Source organism: Ailuropoda melanoleuca, chromosome 16, assembly GCF_002007445.2.
Source record: "Ailuropoda melanoleuca isolate Jingjing chromosome 16, ASM200744v2, whole genome shotgun sequence".
NCBI classification, from domain to species: Eukaryota; Metazoa; Chordata; class Mammalia; order Carnivora; family Ursidae; genus Ailuropoda; species Ailuropoda melanoleuca.
Genome location: NC_048233.1, coordinates 37777975 through 37802567, shown reverse-complemented (window position 1 = coordinate 37802567; position 24593 = coordinate 37777975).

Here is a 24593-nt window from a genome sequence, read left to right as displayed (position 1 = left end):
AAAATAAATAGTCACAATAAGGTAGTGCTGGTGTCTGATAAAAGCCCATCTGGCCCTGTGGGGCATCAGGGATGGGGGAGTCGTTCTGCTGGGGAGGGGTGTGAGAGTCAGGAAAGGCCCAGGACGCAGGCGAGTTGTGAGGCAGACACAGGTGTGTAGCGCACACCTCTTAAATGCTCTCCTGAGTCCACTCTCTCGGTTTCATTTACTGGCTAGTGGGTTGAGACCTTAGAAAGCCCAGGGAGTCTTTGTGAGATAAAGTATAAATATGATACAAAGAAAGCTGGGGGTGTGTCACTTGTGGGTGTTTGGCGGGTGGAGATGGTAGTGACGGAAGCCGGGAGGGTTGGGGGCTGGAAATAAGGGGAACCATTTGGGGGCCCTCACGGGGGAAAGTCCTGGCTAGAACATTCAACTGGACCTGGAGGGGGGGCAGAGTGGGGACAACTGGAGGCTAGTGTGGGAGGTGTAGTTGGTGTGAGGTAATGCAGCCCCTGGGGGCATGGAAGCCTGAGCTTGGTGGGCACGCTGAGGAGAAAAGATCCATCCGACTATGACGAAGGGCGGTAGTGTAGCGCCATGGTTAACAGCTGGGCTTGGGAACTCAACAGATGTGAGTTGGTCTCCACTCTTACTACCGCTAGCTGGAGACTCTGAACAAACAGGAATCTTTCTGGGTCTATCTTCTCAGCTGTTATGGATTGAATTGTGTCCTTCTTCCCCATTCACATGTTGAAGTCCTAACCCCCGGCACTGTGTTTGGAGATAGGGTCTCCAGAATGTGACTATATTTGGAGACAGAGTCTTTAAAATTTAAATGAGCTCATTAGGGTGGGCCCTAGTGCATATGACTGGTGTCCTTGTATGAATCTGGACACGGACACATACAGAGGGAAGATGATGTGAAGTCACAGGGAGAAGACGGCCATTTACAGCCAAGGAGAGAGGCCTGGAGCAGCTCCTGCCCTCACAGCCCTTGGTAGGAGACCTTGATCTGGGACTTCTAGCCTCCAGAACTGTGAGAAAATAAATCTGTCTTGTTAAGGCTCACCCAGTCTGTGGCGCTGTGTTACGGCAGCCCTAGGAAACTAATACAGAGAGTAGTCCTGGGGATTAAATAATTTATATAATACAGCAAAGCATGTGATAATATTCAATATGTGGTAGCTATTATTGTCAATAACAATAAAATTGGCTCTACTTTAAACAAAAATAAATCCTAACTCCCTTGAATTATTGGACTGATAAGGCTATCAAGATTACTCGATGTCTCTGAGTGCCAGAGGGTCCTTTGTTTCCATTCTGATGTTTAAACTTTTTAAATATGCCTCATCCATCCTTACACTGATTAAAATTAAATCTCTTTTTTTTTTTTTTGACTTACAGGCCCGAGTGCCTCTCTTTAATTGCAAGAGGTTGAAATTGAACGTGTCCTGCTTATAGAAGGAAGTTTTGTTTTGTTTTGTTTTTAATAAGTCAGTGGAGTTGTCAAGGTTTTCTAATGACTTGCTTCTTTTTTCTTTCACAACGGAGTGCTGAAAATTCCAGTTAACTTTTAGGTTCTAGGCAATTGAATAAATCCAATGTGTCAACATTCTTTGCTTTCCATGGGCGCATTCTGCAAAACAGAGTCTTACATAACCGCTCTACATTGTAAGGACTCAAACTTGTGTCTGGAACTTTAATTATAATAAAAAATATGCAAATTACTATCATTGTCTCTATTTATTTTGGACCAGCTGCTTCTAAACAATTAACAAACAAATCATGTAAATGTAATTAGTTAGGAAAAATAGCAGGCTCAGAGCAGAAAACAGAAAAAACTGAATTCTGTTTACAATCATCCAGATTATGCTTCTTCATTGCATTTATAAGAGCTGGTACCAAACAGTAAATTGCTCTTTACCATTGCACAGATCTGACATTTCTACTTATCTTCTAAGAGTGACATTTTATTTAGTTTCTTTCTCTCCCTTGAGAAGGAGGTTATAAACCACAAAACAAATGATCTTTATTGGTTCTTATCTGCCCAAGAAAATTCTGTCTCCAGAATTTCAAGGAAAGAAGAATGGGGAAGGAAGATTATGGGAAGATGTAACTCAGACTCTCAGGAGGACGGAATCCAGGACCTTTAATGGGTATGGTGGATCAAAATGCCACTTCTCCAAACAGCAGGTGAAGCCTCGTATACCCTTGAATCTGGGCTGTATTTTGCAACTAGCTTTGGCAAATTGAAGAGTGCGACTTCCGAGCAAGGCCTCAAGAGTACTTACAACTTCTGCTCTAATTTTCTTGCATCATTGCCCTGAGATTGCCATGTAAAGAAGTTTGCTTGAGTCACCTGGAAAATGACAGATCACATGAAAAATACCCAGCTGACAGCCAGCACCAACTGCCAGACATATGAGGGAGGCCATCTTAGACTATCCAGCTCCAGACTCAGGCAAGACCAGGAGAAGAATAATCTAGGTGAGCCCATATTGCTGACCTACCAAATTGAGAGTCAGGAAAAGGAATGTTGTTTTAAGTCACTAAGTTTTGGGTTATTTGTGACACAGCAATAAACATCTGATACAAAAGCACATAGTATATTGACAAAACATTTTACCAAGTCCAACATTGTTGTGATAAAAACACTCATCAAACTAGAAATAAGAAGGTAATTTCCTTAACCTGAGAAAAGCTATCTTTGAAAAACCCTTGATGAACATCATACTCAATTGTGAAAGACTGAATTCTTCCCCTCTAAGGTCATAAACTAAACAGAGATGTCCGCTCTCACCACTTCCATTCAACATTATATTGAGGAGTCTAGCTAAGACAATTAGGGAAGAAAGAAATAAAAGGCATATGGATTGTAAAGGAAGAAATAAGATATTCTACTTGCAGATGATATCATCTTCCATGTGGAAAATCCTAAGGAATCCACTAAAAAATTATTAGAACTAATAAATGAGTTTAGGAAGGACCAAGATGCCAGATCAATGTACAAATATCAATTGTGTTTCTATACACTTGCAATGAATAGTCAGAAAATGAAATTAAGAAAACAATTCTATTGACAATAACATCAACAAGAATAAAATACTTATATATTTGTTTAACATAAGAAATCTAAGACTTATATAATTAAAACTGTAAAGCACTATTGAAAGAAAACAAAGATCTAAATAAATGGAGAGACATCATGTTCATTAACGAGAAGACTTAACATTGTTGAGACGGCAATACTACCCAAACCGATCTACCGACTCAGCACAATCCTTATCAAATCACAGCTGACGTTTTTGTGGAAATTGACAAGCTGATCACAAAATTCATATAGAAATGCAGAAGACCCAGATTAGATCAAACGATCTCGAAAAAGAAGAGCAAAGTTCGAGGACTCACTTCCAGATTGAAGAAGTTACTACAAACCTACGGTAGTCAAGACAGTGTGTTACTGGCATAAGTATAGATATATAGGTAAGTGGAATAGACTTAAGGGTCCAGAAATAAACCCTCATATTTATGTTCAACCCAGGAAATCACACAGAGATAGAATGGTCTTTTCAAGAAATGGTACTGGGATAAATGGATATGCATATACAAATTAATGACTTTAGAGCCCTATCCCACACCACACACACACAGATTAACTCAAAATGGATGAGAGAAGAGCTAAAACTATAAATCTCCTGGAAAAAATATAGGAACAAATCTTTATGACTTTGGGTTAGGCCAACTGTTTCTTTTTCTTTTCTTTTCCTTTTTCTTCTTTTCTTTTCTCTTTCTTTCCTTCCTTTTTTTTTTTTAGTAATCTATTTATTTATTTGAGAGAGGAGAGAGAGAGGCAGAGGGAGAGGGGGAGAGAGAATCCCAAGCAGACTCCAAGCTGAGCACAGAGCCTGACATGGGGCTCGATTCCAAGACCCTGTGATCATGACCTGAGCTGAAATCAAGAGTCAGATGCTTAACTGACTGAGTCACCTAGGCGCCCCCAGGCAACTGTTTTTCAGACAAAAAATCAAAAGCACAAGTGACAAAAGAAAAATAGGATTTCAACAAAATGATAAACATTTTTGCTTTAAAGGACACCATTGAGAAAGTAAAAGGAAAACCAGCAGAATGTGAGAAAATGCTTGCAAATCATATTTCTGATAAGGGACTTTCATTCACCACATATAAAGTAACCTCCAACTCTAATAAAAAGAGAAATAACTCAATTTAAAGATGGGCAAAGGATTTCAATAGACATTTCTCCAAAAAAGAGTTACAAATAGCCAGTAAGGACAAGAAAAGATGCTCCGTGGGACTAGTTATTAGGGAAATCAAAACCACAGTGACATACCACTTCACATCCGCTAGTATGGCTCTGATAAAAAAGACAGAAAACAAGTGTTTGGAAGGATGTGTAGAAATTGGAACCCTCATACATTTCTGGCAGGAATGTAAAATAGTGTGGTCACTTTTGAAAACAGTTTGGTATTTCCTCACAATGTCAAACATAGAGTTACCATATAGCCTAGCAATTCCACTCCTAGGTGTATACCTAGAAATAAAAATGTATATCTGGACAAAAATTTGTACATTCCTGCTCAAAGCAGCTTTATTCACAATAGCCAGAAACTAAAAACAACTCACATTTCTAACAGAATAGATAAACAAAATGTGGTATATCCATCCAATGGAATATTATTCAGCCATAAAAGAATGAAATACTGATACAGGCTCCAACACGGGGGAACCTGGAACACAATTCCCCAAGTGGAAGAAGCCAGTCATAAAAGACCATGTATTGCATGATCTCATTTATATGAAATGTTCAGAATTGGCAAATCTGTAGAGAGAGAGAGGAGATTCATATTTGGTGAGGCCTGGGGTAGGTGGGGGGGGCGCAGAGAATGTTGAGTGCCAGCTATCAGCTATGGGGTTTCATTTTGAGGTGATGAAAATGTTCTCAAACCAGATTTTGGTGACAGTCACACAACTTTAACTAAAAAAATCACTGAACTGTGCATTTAAAATGGATGAATTTTATAGCATGTGAATAATAGGATAACAAAGTTATTTTTTAAAAAAGTGCATAGGAGCGCACAGACAGCATGTTTTTGCCATCAATGCCTCCGCCTCATTCCATTTTCACAGACCTGGAATGGTGTGATCTGGCTGTCACTCTATAAAAGAGATCTTCAGTGATGTCTCCTACAGGCCCCTCCACAGACAATACCCAAATCTCATTTCAGAAAGTTGGCTTACCCAAACAGGTCTAAGATGACAGTCCTCACGGCTGCAGAAAGCTTCCGTGGTGTGTCCTCATGCCAGTCACTGTGATGAGCTGGGACACGGGGCGGCGGGGGACAGGACCCACGCCTTTCCCACAGGGAGCATCTGGCCGCATGGAAGTTCAGACCTGCAGACAATGACGGGGGAGAGTACTCTGACTACCGTTCCCTGAGTGGGGGGGCGGGGGGTTGGCAATGCAGAGGGTGAGGGACCGTTCTATTTGGAGGAATCAGGTAAGAGTCACTGAGAAAGTGACCTTTGAGCTGGTGCTTGAGGCCTGGGGCGGGGATTGCAGAGTGTCCCGGGCTGGGTGCGCGTGAAGAAAAGGCATCACCAAAGCGCTCTTCTTCCCGTCTTTGCGCTCGCACCCTCTCCTCCCCACCCCCAGTGGTTTACTGTGTCAGCTCAAGGCTCTCTTCCCATCGGGTCATCATGGGATTGCACATCCGGCCGCAGGCGGAAGCGGAAGCTTGAGCCTGTCGTGACTGTTCTCGCTGTCTGCTTAGGTGTGTGGCATTGTGTAACCTCTAGTCCTCAGGTAACTGCTGATTTCAGCTTTTATTTCCAATCCTCTTTAGCTGTTGGGACAGCCGTACCCGAGCTCCTGAGTTTTGAGAAGCAAGTCTGGCTTCCAGGTCCCTCCCTTCAATGAGACACTGTTAATCTCTCTGATCCTAGGGGACCTGACCTGTCCTGCTGTCCGGCCTGCTCTGGAAGTGGAGCCGGCCCTGTGCCTGCAGATCACTTTGGCTTCCTACTTCACGTTGCGCCCTCAGAGGTGTTACTCTTGTTTGCGAAGCTGACAAGTTCTTTCGGTTTTCTTTTTATATGTTCATGCCATGTCTCAGTGTTGGAACAAAAAGTGTCGGGAGGCGAGGAAATCCCCGCGTGAATGTACAGTGATGCCCTTTGACGATATACCCCAGTCAGGACGCGATGCACTGGTAAGTGAAGGCTAGCGCTCTAGGACAGATTGGATACCGAGATAAGTTACAACACGATCCGCGACCTAAAGGAAAGAGCATTAATTTTGTGAAGTGCTGTCTGATGAAAGAATTCCAGGGGGAAAGAGCTTTGGGAAATGCTGCATAACGTGTTCTGCTCATAGAGATTCAAAGTGAATATTAGCAGATTAAGGACTCTGAAAAATCTTACAGTAAATAAACTTTTTTGTCTTTATTTAATCTGGTACTTCTCAAATTTTCTTGACCATGTAATCATTTTTTTCCCCCATAAAGCCCATTAATAACTCATGAACACTTTGGCAAATACCAGCTCCCAAAATCCTCTCGTTATTAACAGAGAATCACATTGCTTACAAACTAGTTTCTAGAAGATGTAGGAAGAAGTGGATACTGTATGACTTAAAATGAAGTTTAGAGGGCGCTTGAGTGGCTCAGTTGGTTAGGCACCTGCCTTCGGCTCAGGTCATGTGGGATCGAGCCCCACGTTGGGCTCCGTGCTGGGTGGGGAGCCTGCTTCTCCCTCTGCCTCTGCCTGCCGCTCCCCCTGCTCGTGTTCTCTCTCTCTGTCAAATAAATAAACAAAAATCTTTAAAAAAATAAAATGAAGTTTAGAGACTTCAGAAGACTCTAGGCCCATTTAAAGTCTTTTGGCTCCTCTCTTTGTTCTGAACAAATTTTTAACAGTCTCTCAGAATTTGGACATGGTTTATTCTGGAACCGCTCCTTCTCTGGTTAGAAGCCTTCCTGGGGCGCCTTTGCATGGCAGCTCTGCCCTGCTTCAATTGCTGTGTACCTCTGCTTGTCAGACAGCTGGCTTGCTCCTCTCGTCTCTGTTGGTGCCCGCTTTTCACAATGAGCAACTGTAGGGGGCACAGGAATTTCTCTTTCAGCTCCTGAATGGATTCCAGAAGAAAGCAAGCTCTTCAGCAAGTTGGGAGCTGTTTAACACTGTCCATTCCTGAAATGCACATATGCTGTTTGCCCAACTACAGACTCAGCAATACGCAGTGTGTGATGGGCACGTGGGGTTCATGTGCTGGTTCTCCCCTTCTGGTCTGCCCCTAACCCAGAGGCTCTTTAAGAAACTTTTGGGAGCTAAAGACAAGAGTAATGTACCTCAGCTCACCATGCCATCAGAAAATGCTTTCTATTTAAATGTTTGTTTTCTCCACTGGTTGCCGTGTTTCTAAGGATAAAAGTTGTGTCTCATTTCTCTTATTTCTTCCACAATAGGCAGAGATGATAAGCCATAGAAGCTGCTCAATAAATAAATGTAATATGAATGAATGCTTTCCCTACGGATTAAAATAATTTTTGAATAATTTCAAACTTTAAAAGAAGTACATGAGGGGTGCCTGTCAGTTAAGCGTCTGACTCCTGATTTCAGTTCGGGTCATGATCTCAGGGTGGTGAGATTGAGGCCTACATCGGGCTCCACGCTCTGTGCAGTCTGCTTGGGATTCTCTTTTTCCCTCTCCCTTTGCCCCTCTCCCTGCTTGCATGCCCACTCTCTCTAAATAAAATCTTTAAAAAAAGAAAAAAGTACTTGGACAGTGACCGTTACCAAAGATTTGAAGTGGTAGTTTCTCCCCAAACATCTTACTACTTTTAGTAGTAAGATGACAGGGATTGATTCTTAACTTGGGTCCATTTCTCCTCAGTCCCTTCTCTTTTCTCCTCCCAACCCCTAGCTTTTTCTTCTGAAAAAACTGTGAACTGCAGAAAAGTTGAAAGAATAATATAGTGAATACCTGGAATACTTTCATCTAGAGTCCCCAATAATTATCACGATTATATGCAAGGAAATTAACATTGATCCCTAACATTATTTGAGACACACTCTGTCTTCTGATTTCCCTAATTGTCCCCCTCCCCCAACCCTTTATAACTTTTTTCTCCCCCCACTCAAGATTCCATCAGGGATTTTGCATTGCTTTTGATGATGGAGGACCTGCCACAGCGTGCCACAGGGATGGGAATAGCCGCTCCTCCTTACTGGGCTGGGCCAGCTAACCACTCAGGGCGCTGCTTTATTATCCAGTGTACCTCCCCAGGTCCCTCTCCCCAGCTTGTGCTGCCCACTGATACATAAATTACAACCGGGTTTCTCTGTGTTTTCAATTTGTTAGAGATTTTAATGAAATAGCGTTTAAGATGCTGACATTCCTAAGATGAATAAATCCTATCCAGCCAAAACAATAGTGATTTCAACATTCCCGATTTTATTTTCTTGTGTACAAGGAGTCTAAAAATAACAAGTTTCTTGTTAGCCCTTCCATCCGTCATCCCTAGGGTTTGGCATTTGTTCTCATGGTAGAAAATGGCTGCCAGAACTTCAGCCATCACATCTGTGTTCCAGGCAGGAGGACTGAGAAAGGGAAAGAGAAGGTCTGGTCCCCTTTATAAAAAGGAGACTCCCTGAAAACAGCACATAATGCTTCTTACATCTCATTGCCAAAAAAAGTAGTCACATGACCACAGCTATCTGCAAGGGTTTAAAAAAAAATGTAATCTTAGCCAGGAGGTAATGTGCCTAGCAAAAATTGGGGTTCTGTTACCAAAGAAGGACAGGATATGGGGTGAAAACTAGCAGTCTCTGTCTGCCATATCTCCCTTTTTGGGGGGGTGCATAGGTGTTCAGCTTAAAAAGGATTACAAATTAATGCCCCCTAGGACCCATATTGGCCTAGGTTGGTTCTGCTTTCCTGGGGAAGATGCAGTGTTAAGTGTTGTGGGAGCTTACATTTCCTGTTTTATTTAACAATATTAGGTCTGGAGGAGTAAATATTTATCAATCGATTTAGAATAAAAATTCTTCATCATTTCATTAAAACCATAATGATTTACGTAAGTGTGGTTGAAAAAGCATGGGCTTGGGTCGGAGAGACCTGGGTTTGCCCCATGTCCGCCGTGAAGGTCCAATGGTACACGTGGATGGGTTCAATAACTAGTCAACAAACTAGTAACTAGCCGGCCCTCCTGTCTTCCCCCCATCCTCCCATCGGGGTTCCATGTCCAGGCAGAGAGGCCTCGTTAAGATCTGCTTCCCAATTGCTCTTTAGAGCCAACTGTGTCTGGCTAAATTGAAAGGGATACTCAGCTGCGGCCAGGGGGCCGTTTGCTGACTCGTGTGCATCTCAGGTGAGGCTGCCTGGGTTTCGAGCTTTAAGTAGGGCACTTCCTATATGTGAGGGGGAGTTTCAGTAACAGCTTAGAATACACATACCCTCCATTTTTGTTGGTTTTGTTTTCAAGCTTTCAGGCATGGAGACAGTAGGAATAGGTTCAGTGAGTGATTTATGTTTCCTGGGCCCCCGACTTTATGTAAGGGCACGCCCTTTCCAAGGTAGACCCACAAAAGACCAAGGAACATCCTCTTCAGTTCCGGCCAATTCCCATCTCAGCTGTTTCTCTGGAAACCACTGCCTGAATCATGTAGGCCGCTGAGAACAAAGAGTAGAAGGCGAAGCTTTTATGTAGAACATCTGTACAGCGTCCACTTCAAGAGGGGATGGGGAGTGGCGGGGAAAATTAATGGTTGTTTTGACAGGCTGACTCTTTAAGCTGAGGCACTAAAAGTACGTTACACATCGTTAAATACAACTTCCCTTCCTTACTCAAAGTTGAGATGTGACAATGGTTGATTATTATGTACAGGCTACTTTATTTGACTCTTTTTCGGTTCACATGGTAGGATATTAATCACAGATGTCTTCTGAGGCTTGGGTAGAGTGATTTGGGTCTTCTTAATAGGTTGACATGAAACTGGTGAAAGGACCTACTAAAATGTTGACAGTCTTGCCACCATGTTAGGGATATTTATTCTCTTTGGGAATCTCAGGGACTAAACATATGAGTAATTTTGGGACCACTCTTTACCTAGATGCCTTTTAAGTGGAGGGATCGATTCCTGATTCACTGAGTAGTAAATGTGGAGAACAGAGTGATGAAGTGGCTAGAGCTCTGGATTTAGAGCTGGACCACGTGGTTCAAAACCCCACCTCAGAAGTTGGAGTGAACTTGATAAGGGTCACTATGAGATTCATGATAAATAGTTTGGGGTGTCAGGCATTGATGCTGGTGTTTCAGCCATGCTCTATTATTTAATTCTGACACTGATTCTAGAAAGTGCTTTCACTTTAATCTCAGAAAGATTTGGTTAATCTCACGGTTAGATCCACTCAGCATGTTCCCCTGTGCTGCATGCCTTCACATGGGACACTTAATGCCATTTTGTCACCACGAAGACTAAAGCTACACACAAAAGATGGCAGAGCAGAGAGGGAGAAATAGCTTAGGTCCATGAGGACACCATAGAATAGCTCTTCCAACCTTGGACTAAAGAACCCAGGACTTCTGGTAATATGAGGAAAACAAATCTCTATTTGTTTAGTTTCTTTTGGTTAGGTTTCTGTTATTTGTGGCTAAATACATTTCTAACTGATGCTGCCCCTCCCCCATAAATTGTATATTATGATAACTTACAAAGGGGGACAGATTAGGCAAACTTTCATGTAACATAGGTTGAATAAAAAGAAATGTGTTTTTCTCCCCCTCTCACTTCCTTTTCTGAAATGGTTCCTTGACATGAGTTTGTTAGGACAGAAGGAATTAACGTTCAGAAACCAGGACTGTTTTTTCTTTGCTATAATGTTGATAATTTCAATTCTAAAGTTTTTCCAGCTTCTCTCAATTTGGTGAAAATTAAAGATGACATCTTCCTTAGAGATCAGAAGCTTTTGCTCCATTTATGACAAAAATCATTTAAAAATGAGAATTACTAAGTTATTTTATCTGACATAACAATGTTTGCAGAACAATTTGTGAACAAATCAAACTGTAGCTTTTTCTGGTCCTAAATGAACAAGGTTTCCTACAGCTTTAAAGGTTGTTGAATTATTTTAAAAATTATTTTAAAAATTTAAAAATTATTTTAAAAATCCATAGAGATCTATGGATTAAAAGAGACTTTATGGAAATATCAACCAGTAGCAATTCATGGCCTTATTTGGATACTGACTTGAACAAACAATATGTTAAACAAATTTATGAAACATGGGGACAATAGTGGAATGTTTGTGACTTTTATGGAATTACCATTAATTTTTCGGTATGGTGATAATATTGTGGTGATATTTTAGAGTCTTTATCTTTCAGAGATACATACTGAACTATTTATGGACAAAACATCTTAGATTTGTCCATGAATTCATAACATGACCGTGAGACTCATTGTTGATTCTGGGCAATGAGGTTCATTGTTCTAGTCTCTCAGCTGTTGTGTACAGCTAATTTCCTATAATAACAATATGAAGGCAAGCAAACAAAGGTGATTAGAGGAGTGATGGCGTTACACAGGAAAAATGAATTGGGGGTTCCATACACTGTCCCAACAACAAGTAAAAAGCTGAACAGATTAAAAATCAACAACTCTTCCAGGAGCCATGAGAGAAGTGATGAAGCAGGGCACACAGCGGCCCACAGGAGTGGAGAATAGGCAGTGAATACAGAGAATAACAGCTTACCTGAACAGAGACTCAGAAACTACCATGATAACTGGTGCCGGGTAGGCAAACCACAACTCTAATTGGCCAATTGCTGGAGGTTCCGTGTGAACAAGTCTGAGTTAAAAACTCCAGGGTCTTCAGTTTTTTTGTGAGATTTACCTCCAGGAGCTTGTTCACATTCTCACAGTAAATATCAAAGGAAAATCCCCTCATGCTCTTAGCCAGGCGGAGGGGAAAAGGATCATTTTGAAATACACCAGAGCACTCTGTCCCTAACAAGGTCTGTCCTCAGGAGAAACTAGTTAATGAGAACTCGACCTGCTGGGCTATTATCAGAGCCTAACTGACCTGGAGAAGTTCTAGTCTACTCTAGCCATCCTGGTCCACACAGAGGAAGAGAGAAAAAATTTAAACACCTGTGACATTCACAGTTTAGAGCATTGGCTCACTAAAGACTGAGACTTAATCATAGGACTGCAGAATGCCTTCTCCTCTGTGCACATCTTACCAGCACACTGCTAAAGGCCTACTTACAACAGTTCCTTTTACCTGGTATACCGTGTCTGGCTATGAAGAAAAATGCACAATTCGAAGAGACAGAGTAAGCATCAGAACTAGACATGGCAGGGATTTTGGAATGATCAGACCCAAAATATTAAAACACCTATGATTAATATGCTAAGGGATCTAATGGATAAAGTAGATAGCATACAGCAACATATGGGTAATGTAAGTAGAGAGATGGAAATCCAAAAAGAAAACCAAAAAGAAATACCAGAGAGTAAAACAAAACAAAACAAAACAAAAAATCATAAAAGAAATGAATGCTTTTGATGGGCTTACTAGTAGTCTGCACATGACTGAGGAAAGAATTTCTGAGCTTGAGGGTATCTCTATAGAAACTTCCAAAACTGAAAAACAAAGATAAAAGAGTCTGAAAAAACAGAACAGAATATCCAAGGACTGTGAAACAATAACAACAGTGTAATATACACATAATAGGACTGCTGGAGAAGAAGAGAGAAAGAAACAGAAGATGTATTTGTAATATAATTACTGATAATTTCCCTAAATTAATGTCAGACACCAAAACGCAGATCCAGGGAGCTCAGAGAACACCAAGCATGATACATGCCCCCCAAACTAAACCTAGGTATATCATTTTCAAACTATAGGAAATCAAACTGCTGAAAAAAGCCAGAGGAAAAACACCTTCATTACAGAGGAATGAAGATAAGAACTACAGTTGACTTCTTCTCAGAAACCATGCAGACAGGAAGACAGTGGAGGGCTATATTTAAAGTGTTAGAGAAACAACTACCAACATAGAATTCTGCATCCTTCAAAAGTGAAGAGGAAATAAAGACTTTTCAGACAAACCAAAATTGAGAAATTTGTTGCTAGTAGACCTGCCTTGCAAGAAATGTTAAAAGAATTTCTTTAGAGAGAAGGGACATAACATAGATCAGAGACTCATCTACGTAACGAAAGGAAGAGCATCAAAGAAAGATTAAGTCAGAGTAAAATAAAACTCTTATTTTTCTTATTCTTAATTGATCTCTCTCAGATAAGAATTTGTTCAAAATACTAATACTAATATATTTAGTTATATATGTAAGTGACATGAATGACAATGGCATGAGGGATGGGAAAGAGGAATTAAAATTATTTTTGTTATTATAAGGCACTCACACTACGTGTGAAATGATATAGTGTTATTTGAAAGTGGACTTCTATGAGTTGTAAATGTAAATGCAAACTGGGAAAACACTTCCGTGTTTCTCCTCTGTGCTTACACTGTTATCTTACAATACTTCTAATACCAGTTGTGGGGGTTTTCCACATGTCATGAAATTTTGTCAAACACCAGCTGGCTGTCCTATAATTTGATTTAATTCTGACACTAATATTAGTTAGTGCAGACAATACAGATTAAGGGCTCAGTCCCACAAGACTGCCTTCCACTTTAAATGCCAACCACAAGTAGTCCCCAGGTTACCCACAACTTCTGCTGACTTGGCTGCAAATTGGAGGTTTTCATGACCCCCACCTTGAATTCAGTTATTTGCTAGAACACCTCATAGAACTCAGTGAAGCACTTACTTATGTTTACCAGTTTTTATTGCATAATAAATATGTTTATGTTTATCAATTTCTATTGTATAATGAAGGATATGATAAAGGATTCAGGTAAACAGCCAGATGTAGGGTGAGATCTGAAAGGGTCTTGATCACAGGAACTTCTGTTTTTGTGGAGCTGGGCGGCACCCCCCTCCTGGCATGTAAATATATTCACCAACCTGAAAGCTCCCTGAACCCTGTACTTTTGAAATTTTTTGGAGGTTTCATCATGTAGATGTTATGGATTAGTAATTCAATCTCTAGCCCCTCCAACCCTTCCCAGAGGATGGGCAGTGGGGTTGAAAGTACTGAGCTTCTAATCATGGCTTGATCTTTCTGTTGATCAGCCCCCATGCAGGAGCCCACCAGGAGTCTCATTAGAACAAAAAACATTCTTATCACCCAGGAAATTCTAAGAAATCTAGGAGCTTGGTGTCAGATGTTCCTAGCATAAATAAATGGAGAGATATTCCATGTTCATGGATGGGAAGACTCAGTACTGTCAAAATGTCAGTTCTTTCCAGCTTGTTCTATAAATTCAAAGAAAACCCAAACAAAACTTCTAACAAAACCCTAGCAAGTTATTTTGTAAGTAATGACAACTGATTTTAAAGTTCATATGAAGAGTCAAAAGACCCAGAAGAGCAAACACAATATTGGGGAAGAAAAATTAATTTGGAGAACTGACATTATATGCTTTCAAGACTTACTATAAAGTTACAGAAATCAAGACGGTATGGTATTGGTAAAAGAATAGACAGATAAATGGAACAAATTGGAGAGCTCAGCTGTAGACCCACATAAGTATAGTCAACTGATCTTTGACAAAGAAGCCAAGGCAATACAATGGAGCAAAGATATTCTCTTTGACAAATGGTGCCAAACAACTAAACTTCCAAATGCAAATAAATGAATCTAGACATAGACCTTACATCTTTCACAAAAATTAACTCAAAACCAATCATACACCTAAATGTAAAATGCTAAGGTATAAAACTTCTAAAAGAAAACATAGGAGAAAATTTAGATAAACTTGGGTATGGTAACGACTTTTTAGATATAACCAAAGGCATTATCAATGGAAGAAAGAATTGATAAGATGGACTTGATTAAAATAAAAAAAAAAACCTTCTGCCCTGTGATAGGTAATGTCAAGAGAATCAGAAGATGAGCTATAGACTGGGAGAAAGTATTTGCAAAAGACACATCTGATGAAGGACTCGTGGGAAAGCATGAATAGGCAGAGCACAGAGGATTTAAGGGCAGGGAAAACGGTTGGTATGATATTGTAATAACGGATATATGTCATTATATATTGTCCAAACCATAGTAGGTATAATACCAGAGTGAACCCTCATATAAACTATGGACTTTGGGGGATTATGACGTGCCAGTATAAGTTCGTCAGTTATAAGAAATATTTCACTGCGGTGAGTGATGTTGATAATGGGAGAAGTGCTGCATGTGTAAGGACAGGGGCATATGGGACACATCTGTACCTTCCTCTCAATTTTGCTGTAAACCTAAAAACTGCTGCAAAAAAGTTTTTAAAAAGTATTAAATAAATTGAAGTCAGAAATGTTACTCACCTATTAAAAAATTGGAAAAAAAACCCCCAATTTTCTCATTTCTTCTTTTTTTTTTTTTTTAAAGATTTTATTTATTTATTCGACAGAGACAGAGACAGCCAACGAGAGAGGGAACACAAGCAGGGGGAGTGGGAGAGGAAGAAGCAGGCTCCCAGCGGAGGAGCCTGATGTGGGACTCGATCCCAGAATGCTGGGATCACGCCCTGAGCCGAAGGCAGACGCTTAACCGCTGTGCCACCCAGGCGCCCCAATTTTCTTCATTTCTTCTTGAGAACCTTCATATAGCTAACCCAGCCTTGAAAGGCCTCTCATGTGATGCTTCTTACATCATAGCTCTTCCAGACATTTTCCAGTTTCTGGACTTCCATTTCAGTGATGTTTTCTATGGTTTATCAGACACTCAGCAGCTACAGTCCCATGTTGTCAGTTACTGTTTAACACATCTGTATTTCATCTCAACTGGATTAAAACCTCCCAGCAGGTAGGGATTTCTTCTATGTATATTTAAAAACCCTCTCTCCATGGCTATGGGGAGGTCTTATACAAAAGAGGCATTCAGAAAAATATTCCTTCATTTGGTGGGCTCTGATTTTTTTGTAGGGCTTTCATGATTGCTTACATCTTATTGAATATCCGCTATGTGCTAAATGATTTTTTAACACATTATCTCTAATTTTTAAAAACCATGGTTAAGGGAGGTGTTACAATTATTAAACAGGTGAATCAGCTTAGGCTCAGTGAGGTTAAAAATAGCTTGTGCAAAAGCACACAGGGAGAAGTCCGCAGAACTGTGATTCCAACCCAGGTAGGACTAATTGCAAAGACCTAGCTTTCGGCACAGAAGGCAGAAGGTGCCAGTGTCCCGGGGATTCAGAAAGACAAAGGAGAATTGAAGGGAGCTGCCTGTTAAGGTGCATTCCCTTCCAAACTCGTTGTGCATATATGCCCTGGAGGCCAGAGAAAATACCAGCGGGGCCGTGCAGAGTCCATCCCATGATGGGAAGTGTGTCTCAGCCCTTGCCCCTCAGTGGTGTGGTCTCAGCAGCTGAGCTCCTGGAGGACTGCCCTGCATCTCTAAGTGTTTCCCTCCACAAGTCCCACCCCTTCCACCAGACAAAGGCAGGTGCTAGAGCGCTTTTAAAGTGAAATATGTCTGTTCTTGGAAAACACCTCTCTGGGGGTCCAGAGCAGGGTGTTACATAGCACAGATGGCCCCCAAATCACATTTGGAGGTCTCCCTGCCCCACGAGCCTCACAAAAGCTGTCCTCAAATTGTCACCCCTCCTCCTGTCAGGTCCAAGCTGCACCATCCCCGACCACTCTCCCCATCCCACTCCCCACCCCCCCACTCCCGCCCTCTGGTTAGGACCCTTTTTCCAAATAATGTCATCTCCAGGCCCAACCTCTTTAAAAAGAGAGAGGAAATGGTAAATAATATATTTATAGTTTAATATTTTTATTCTATTTCAAACAATACAGACGTGCCAAGTGAAATGTTACCATTTATTCCTGCCCTCTCCTCCTCAATCCCACTCACCAGATTTAAAAGATCACCCATAAAAGATGGCCTTGGAGCCTTCTACACTCTCCCCTATTCAAAGGTAATCATCCATTTCTAGATCCGTATATGGTTTTAGCAGAAACAGGAAAAATTGATCTTTCAAAGCTGTCAGATGTATGTACTCCTTGTTCTAGGAAGAGATCGATCTTTTGTTTAGGGAAACAAAACCCTTTTATGGGCTTTTTGAAAATGCAGAGCCAAGGTCTAGAGCCCAGTTCACTGGGAGAGATGGAGACTGAGAAGCACTAAGCTGCTTTGCATGATACAGTAAAAGGATGTCCTCAGTAAGTGGAGAATGGTATGACCTTGGATTCCTTTGAATTCCTTTTCTTTGACAATATTGGGAGGCCCCTGGAACTGAGGCTACTATCCTAGAGGATGAAGGCTTGAATCAGTCTCTGGATGTCACAGGAAAGGGCGGCCCCAGACGGCTGGAGAACTGGGAGCCCATGGAAGCAGCTGCTCTGAGACCCTGCTGTATAGTCTGTTGCACCTTGATGCTTCCCCTTAGCATTCTCTCTGCGACATCTCCCTGTCTGAGCTTGGTGAGCTTATCTCAACTTTTCTGTGATAGTGAGTGCAGTAGCCATCCAGAATACAAGGGGATAGCTAGTCAGTAGGTGAAAAGAAATGGATATCACTGGGCAGGGAAGTAAATTAACTTTGCTTCAAATGTAAATGTTCCTGCAGGAGCTGGAAGTGCATTTTAATGACCTTCCTGTGGCCAAATATAAAACACATCAGCAGACAAGCGCCTGTCTTCTTTTCTAGACTTTAATTTCCTCCTTTGAACAAAGGGACAATGAGACATCTGATTCAGAACAGAATGTGTTGCATGGTTCCTAAATTAAATGTGAAAGGGAAAAGACTGAGGCTTTAAAAATGTGTGCTCAATTTTTCCATCAACAGGTGGTCTCTGCAAAATCATCGCTGGACTCAATGGGGGCTCTGTTGTTGGGTTATCAGACCCCTGGGTCCCTGAGAAATGAAAAGACTTGAGGTTGGTTGCCATCTGTTTGTTGCTGGCCCCACCCCGACGCCCTTGGTTGCCCTCTGGACAGGCTCCTTGCCTCAGTAAGATTGGTCTTTCCAGAACCTGTCCTCAGGACCTCTGGGCTTTCCAGAAACCCTCGCCTGCTGTCCTAATTCCCGAGGCTCTGCTTTGTCATGAGCAGAAGGTTCATCTCGGAGCTGAAGACCTGGGTTTGAGCCTTGTTTTGTCTCTGCCTTTCAAACGGACCCTCCTGAGAAGATTCTTCTCTCAGGGTAACTCAGGCGATGTCACGGCCACCCGGCATTTACAAACTGAGCTATTTTTAAGGTGTTTCATAGGAGAAAGTGTTGTTGGCGTGAGGGAACAGAGTATTGGCTGAAGCCCCTGTCTCTCCCTTCCTATTAACATTGGAGACCCTGATAGCAAGGTGATAAATGATAAAGGACAGGCCTAGGCAAGGTTGTGATGAAGGACAAATTGGGCTTTGGGGCCTCATCCTGAATGTTTTGCTTTTTCTCAAATTTCGGTACCTTCTCTTCCTTTATCCATCCCCAGCTCCACTCAGGGTTGTGCTGGTACCCTGAGGCAGCTTTTGAGAAATTCCTATGGATTCAAACCTTCTTGGCTCCTGTCCTTTGTCCAAACATTCAGTCCCCCTTCCCCCATTTCTCCCGGATGCTCCCGAGGAAAGTAGTGTTCTGAACTCTTACTGAGAAATTAAACGAGAATAATGGCCCGATGTCTTTATTGCTCCCCATGATAACTGTGCATACCTATCTCATGAATCTTCTTTATTTTAAAGCAGTATAACGGTAACAGTAAATGAAAAAAATCCACCACCGTTCCACCCTTGACCATGCCAACTATTTCCATTCCTTGAGTTTCCTGCTGGTCTTTGTCCATATGCTACCAGCTTTGCAGAGCGGCTATAATTCAGTCTCTGCTTTAGTCATACGAGTATGTTCTTTTGCCGTGTTGTTACGTAGCTCCCAGAATCATCATATTTAATGGTCATATGATATTTCATACCATGACTATATTAGCACTTCTTTAACCATTCTTCCCTTTTTGGATATGTGGGTTATTTCTATTTTTCTCCATTATCAGCCACTTTGAAAAATAGATACCCTCAATTCTTTTCTCCTTTTGAATGATTTCCAAAGAATAAATTTCAAAGAATTGAACTGAGTCAAAGGCTAAGAACAATTTTAGAGCTGAGCAATTCACTTAACGAACATGTTCTGTGGATCTGCTGTGCTAGGTCTTGAATCGTTACACATGGAAGTCATAGAGCTGCACTCAATTCAGCACCTAGTGGCAAAAAAAGACATCCGTTATCATAATTACTCCCCATTAAATGTCTGCTCAGTGCCAGGCACTATGCTGCCAGGTGTTTACATATATTATTTCAACCCCGCAATATCACTAAGGGTAGCATTGTTACATTCCTGTTTGGCAGACGAGAAAACCGAGGTTCAGAGAAGGTAAGTAACTTGCCCAAGGTCACACAGCCAGTGAGAGACTGAGCTGGGGATTCAAACCAAGGTCAACCTGATTTCAAAGCTCATGGGCTTCACATCAGGCGGCCCAGTCCCTCTTCATACGCAGATATTTGCTAAATTGTTTCCCCCGAAGAGTGTGCAATGTTGTAGTCCTATTTGGTCAACAACATGAGTCTTTGTATTTCATTTCTACTGACAGCGTAAGGTATAAATATTTTCCCAACCAGTTGTGTACGTTTTTCAAATGTAAAAGTATACATATTATTATGCCCTTAAAGAGAGGCTTTCAAGAGCTTCACGCCAAGGATTGACTAATACAATGCCTCAGAGAGTGTGGGAAGGCTCGCCCTCAAATCCTGCTCTGGAAGCGGCTGCTTAGTTCTAGGGTTTTGCCTTGATGAAGGCAGCACTCATTCATGTGGTTTCTGGAACTGGTCCAGACAATGTCATCATCCCTACTGTAAGGGGATTTGTGGGATGTACTCAGTCATTATCAGGTTTCAAAGGCGATGAGGCTCTTCAGCTTATCGGGACGATCCAGGGCATGCAAGCTGTATCATAATGCATTCTGTTTTAAATAACTTTTATTACACAAGGGATTCATATTCATTGTAGACAAATGATGTAATCAAATAAGCCATAAGAAGCAATCATAATTCCACTTCTGAGATACAGTATCACTGCATGCATTTTGTACTATATCCCTTATATATATGCTCTTTCCATACATAGTTTCCTGTGAACTGGTTTCCGCATTCAAAATATTCCCTACACATCTCCCCAAGTCGCTAAAGCTGCTTTGATAGTCTTCTCTGATGGCTGCAGTGGTGTTCTGTCGTGGCATACTGTACTTAATAAATTCTCCATTATTGGATATTTGGGTGGGTTTCATCTTTTTGCCACAGTGCTGAAATAAACAGTCTTATAGTTAAATCTCTTATCCACATGTTTACTTGCTTTCTCGGGTTAAATTCCTATAAATGTAACTACTGGATCAGAGGGCATGTGGTTTTTAAAAGACTTTTATCAATATTGATATATTATCTGACACAAAGACTCTATCAATTTATGCTTCCCAAACCCCAAACTCTTGGACACTATTACATACAGTACTTAATTTTGTTCCCACCACCTTAATAGGCCTATACGTGAACTTATTTTAGTTTCAATTTGTATTTCTCTGGCTAAAGGGAAGCTGAGTATTTTTTCATGCTTTTTTTTTTTTTAATGTCCTTGTTTTAAATACATGTTTGACCAAATGCCCATTTCTAACTCACCACGTGTGGTTAGGCTAGCTTCAACGCACCATGAAATCTGGAAGCTTCCAGTCTAACAGATGTCCATTCTAGAGGTGTTTGGGAACATGGCTGCCATGATGAGCAACTTGGAGAGAGAAAGATGACAGAGATTTTTCTGGAAGTAGGATTTTACTGTGCTGTGGCTGGAATCAAATTACTGTTGAATGAAAAAATGGTGAGAGTCATAAAGGGTCTTGTGTTTAACCTAAAAGAGCTTCAGCAGCTGTGAATTCTTGAGCGCAGTGTAGATATCAACTATTACACCAGTGAGGGGCGGGTGCTGCTGACTTACCCACATACCATTTCTTTTTGTTGGTGCTTCATTCTGGCAATCTGTTGCCAAACGTTACTTTCTTCTCCTCTGGAGAGTCACACATTTTAATTAGTCAAGGAGGGAGTGGGATGTTCTGTTGCCTGCCAGATGACAAGTCTTGGCTAAGAAAGGAAATCAGTAAAAACATTAAGGCCATTTAAATAGAGTTGCCTCTGTTTCCGGAAATGAAATCTCTCAAGGAAGTCTTAGCATGACGGGACTGTAATAAGGACTTTATATTTTACTTCTGCTTATTTCAGTAAACATCTTTAGAATTATGGACCAGAGGCAGATAATGCTAGAGCTTACAGTTATGTATGGCTGAATATCAGCATGGTATCTTTAATACGCAAAACTGAAAAATAATATCTAAGGTAATACTTGCTATGAAAGCCAAAGCGATAGCCGACGTGCTTACATCTTACGTGTCAACACCAGTCGTATTTTCAAGGTATTCAACTTGAATACTAAACCTTTCACTTATTCATTTATTCTTTCAAAAGATAGTTCTTAGAGTCCAGTTTATACCAGAGATGGTAGTAAGCAGTAAAGATAGTGAGATATGGTTGCAGTCCAACAGGAAATTATATTTGGAGAGGACAGTCAGATAGACAAACAGCTGTAATATAAAGCATGACGCAAATGCTGAGCAACAGAGAAACAAAATACAAAGTGGGTCTAAAAGGGTAAAATCGCTGCATGAAAAAGTTAACTTTATGCCTCATTTCTGGTATTAGGAGTATATGGGATTCAAACAACTTAAAGCACACAATTTAAATTGTGTTGTTAAAGGTGGTTATCTCTGCAGGGTGGGTTGATAGGCAGAAGATAGGAGCCTTTCCTTGCCCTCCGCCTCCGACGCAGTCCCGGCCCTGAACCCCAGTCTGTGTCTGCTGAAGTTTCTGGATGTCCTGGGTGCTGAAGTCTGGTGCGCTGGGTCTGTGAGTATTAAGAGGTCTCATTTCCAAGCTTAACACCATCAGATCATAGGGAATTCTTCTGTTTCCTAGGTGTTGACAAATGCAATTACACCCCAATACATGTCTACTGGGATTGAGAAAACCCAGCTTTACAGGCTAATTATTTTAGCTCCTTACTTAGGCTTCAGAGGCATTAGAATATATGAAGACCCACATGGACTCAGGAGCCTTGTGAGCTGCAGAATGCCAGGAGGCGTGAGTCACCCATGGTATCTTCTTGGCAGTTGTACACATGGCTTGTCTCACACATAGGTCTGCTCTCAGAGCTTTGCTGACTTCTGATTTACAATTGTGAATGTCTTGTGGATCACTTAAGGAAATCTATTTTGTGTTTTTATGTGCATTAAAGATTATAAGCATTGAGTGTTATCTGTATAGTTTGTATGTTGGCTAAATGAAGTTGTGTTCTATTCCAGTGGTAATTACGTTTTCTGTGTAATTACCATGAAGACAGTCCATAGCTTTCATCAGATCATCAAAGGGGTCAGTGATCCCCCAAAAGGTTGAGGTGAATTTAAGCCCAGGTAGAGGTTTCTGAGCACAAGTAAGGGAGGGTTTTCTGGCGGGCAGAACGCTGCTCAGAAGCCGTGTCATGACACCAATATGGCACCCACTGATTTTCCAGGTCAACACTGTCTGCGCTTCTGAAGAAATGCCATGTACATTCTATGTTGCTGCTGTGAATTATTGCTCATATTGTCTTTTATTAGGTTGAACGATATGAAATTGCTGTTATTTGACCACTTTTTTACCTGCAAAAATCTGAATTAATTTGGTTCAACACAATATAAAAAACCAAGTAGTTTGAATTCTTTTAAGAAGGAAAATGGAAATTCCTCTTAAATCCATTTGTGACTGCCACTTTTTCTCCTTTTTCTTAGGACTGTTATGCAAAACATCTGAATCACAACAAAAACCAAATCTCTGTAAGGAGTTGGATGACTGACTCTTATGGACAAGACTTTAACCATGACAAGATGGCTTCTGGGCTCCGGGGCCAGCTAGAATAGATGCTAGGATTAAGGGAAGAGAAGAGAATTCTTTCATGTCAAAATCTTACTGGGCTGAGCTGTAGGAATGTAACATGCAAGAGCTGGGAAATGCTCTGTATACTTTACTTGACATTAGTCTGGCCCTCACACAAGCATTTTGTGTAGTTTACAGGCCTGCGATTTGACAGGTGAGGGGAAACAGGAGTGAGGACCAGAGAAATGCTACACTATTGATTAAAGGGCCAGAACATCATTCTTTTGAATAAAAGGATAACGTTGAATAAAAGGCTGATGTTCTTTCGCCTGGAAAAGAGAAGGATTGGAAATGATTTAGTAGCTGTCTTGTATTTAAGGCACTACTAGGACCACTGCTGTGGTTCTCTACCTCAACAGAGGCCTGACTAAGGAGGAATGGACTTCAACCACAGGCAGGGATGGCCATCTTGATCATGGCAACAAATATAGGAGGCTCTAGGTGACGTTTCAAATAACCTTTCCCCACCAACCGTGGAATCTTAGCATCATTCTTTAAAGATATATCTGTTTCATGTTTATCTCTAACCAGTAGGAACTAGTGTCTTGGAGTGAGTCTTTAGAAATTAGGAACAGGCTGGAGGGAAAGAGTTTGGGGTGGCGGCAGAGACCTTTATGTTGTCTTTTTTTTTTTTTTTTTTAAAGATTTTATTTATTTATTCGACAGAGATAGAGACAGCCAGCGAGAGAGAGAACACAAGCAGGCGGAGTGGGAGAGGAAGAAGCAGGCTCATAGCGGAGGAGCCTGATGTGGGGCTCGATCCCATAACGCTGGGATCACGCCCTGAGCCGAAGGCAGACGCCTAACCGCTGTGCCACCCAGGCGCCCCTGAGACCTTTATGTTGTCTTAGACGTGCTTGAGCTGAGGTCAGTCCTGCCTGTGGTAAAATCACATAATCTCTCTGGATCTTTTCCAACCTGTCAATGGAAGGTGAATCAGGAAAAATTACCATCATCATATAATTTATTGAGATGAAATCCATATGACATAAAATTAACCATGTTAAAGTGAATGATTCAGTGGGTTTTGTACACTCCCAATATTGTGCAAATACCACCTCTATCTAGTTTCTAAACATTTCCATTAATCCAAAGTAAAACCTCTTACCCATTTAGCAGTTTCTCCCCATTCCTTCCACCCCAGGTTAACCCCCGGCCACACCTAATCTGCATCCTCTTTCTATAGATTTATCTATTCTGCATATTTCATATAAATGGAATCATGCAGTATGTGACCTTCTGTGTCTGGCTTCTTTCCCTTGGCATGATGTTTTTATTTTTATTCTTATTTTTATTTTTTTAAAGATTTTATTTATTTATTTGACAGAGAGAGACAGCCAGTGAGAGAGGGAACACAAGCAGGGGGAGTGGGAGAGGAAGAAGCAGGCTTCCAGCAGAGCAGGGAGGCTGATGTGGGGCTTGATCCCAGGACCCTGGGATCATGCCCTGGGCCAAAGGCAGACGCTTAACGA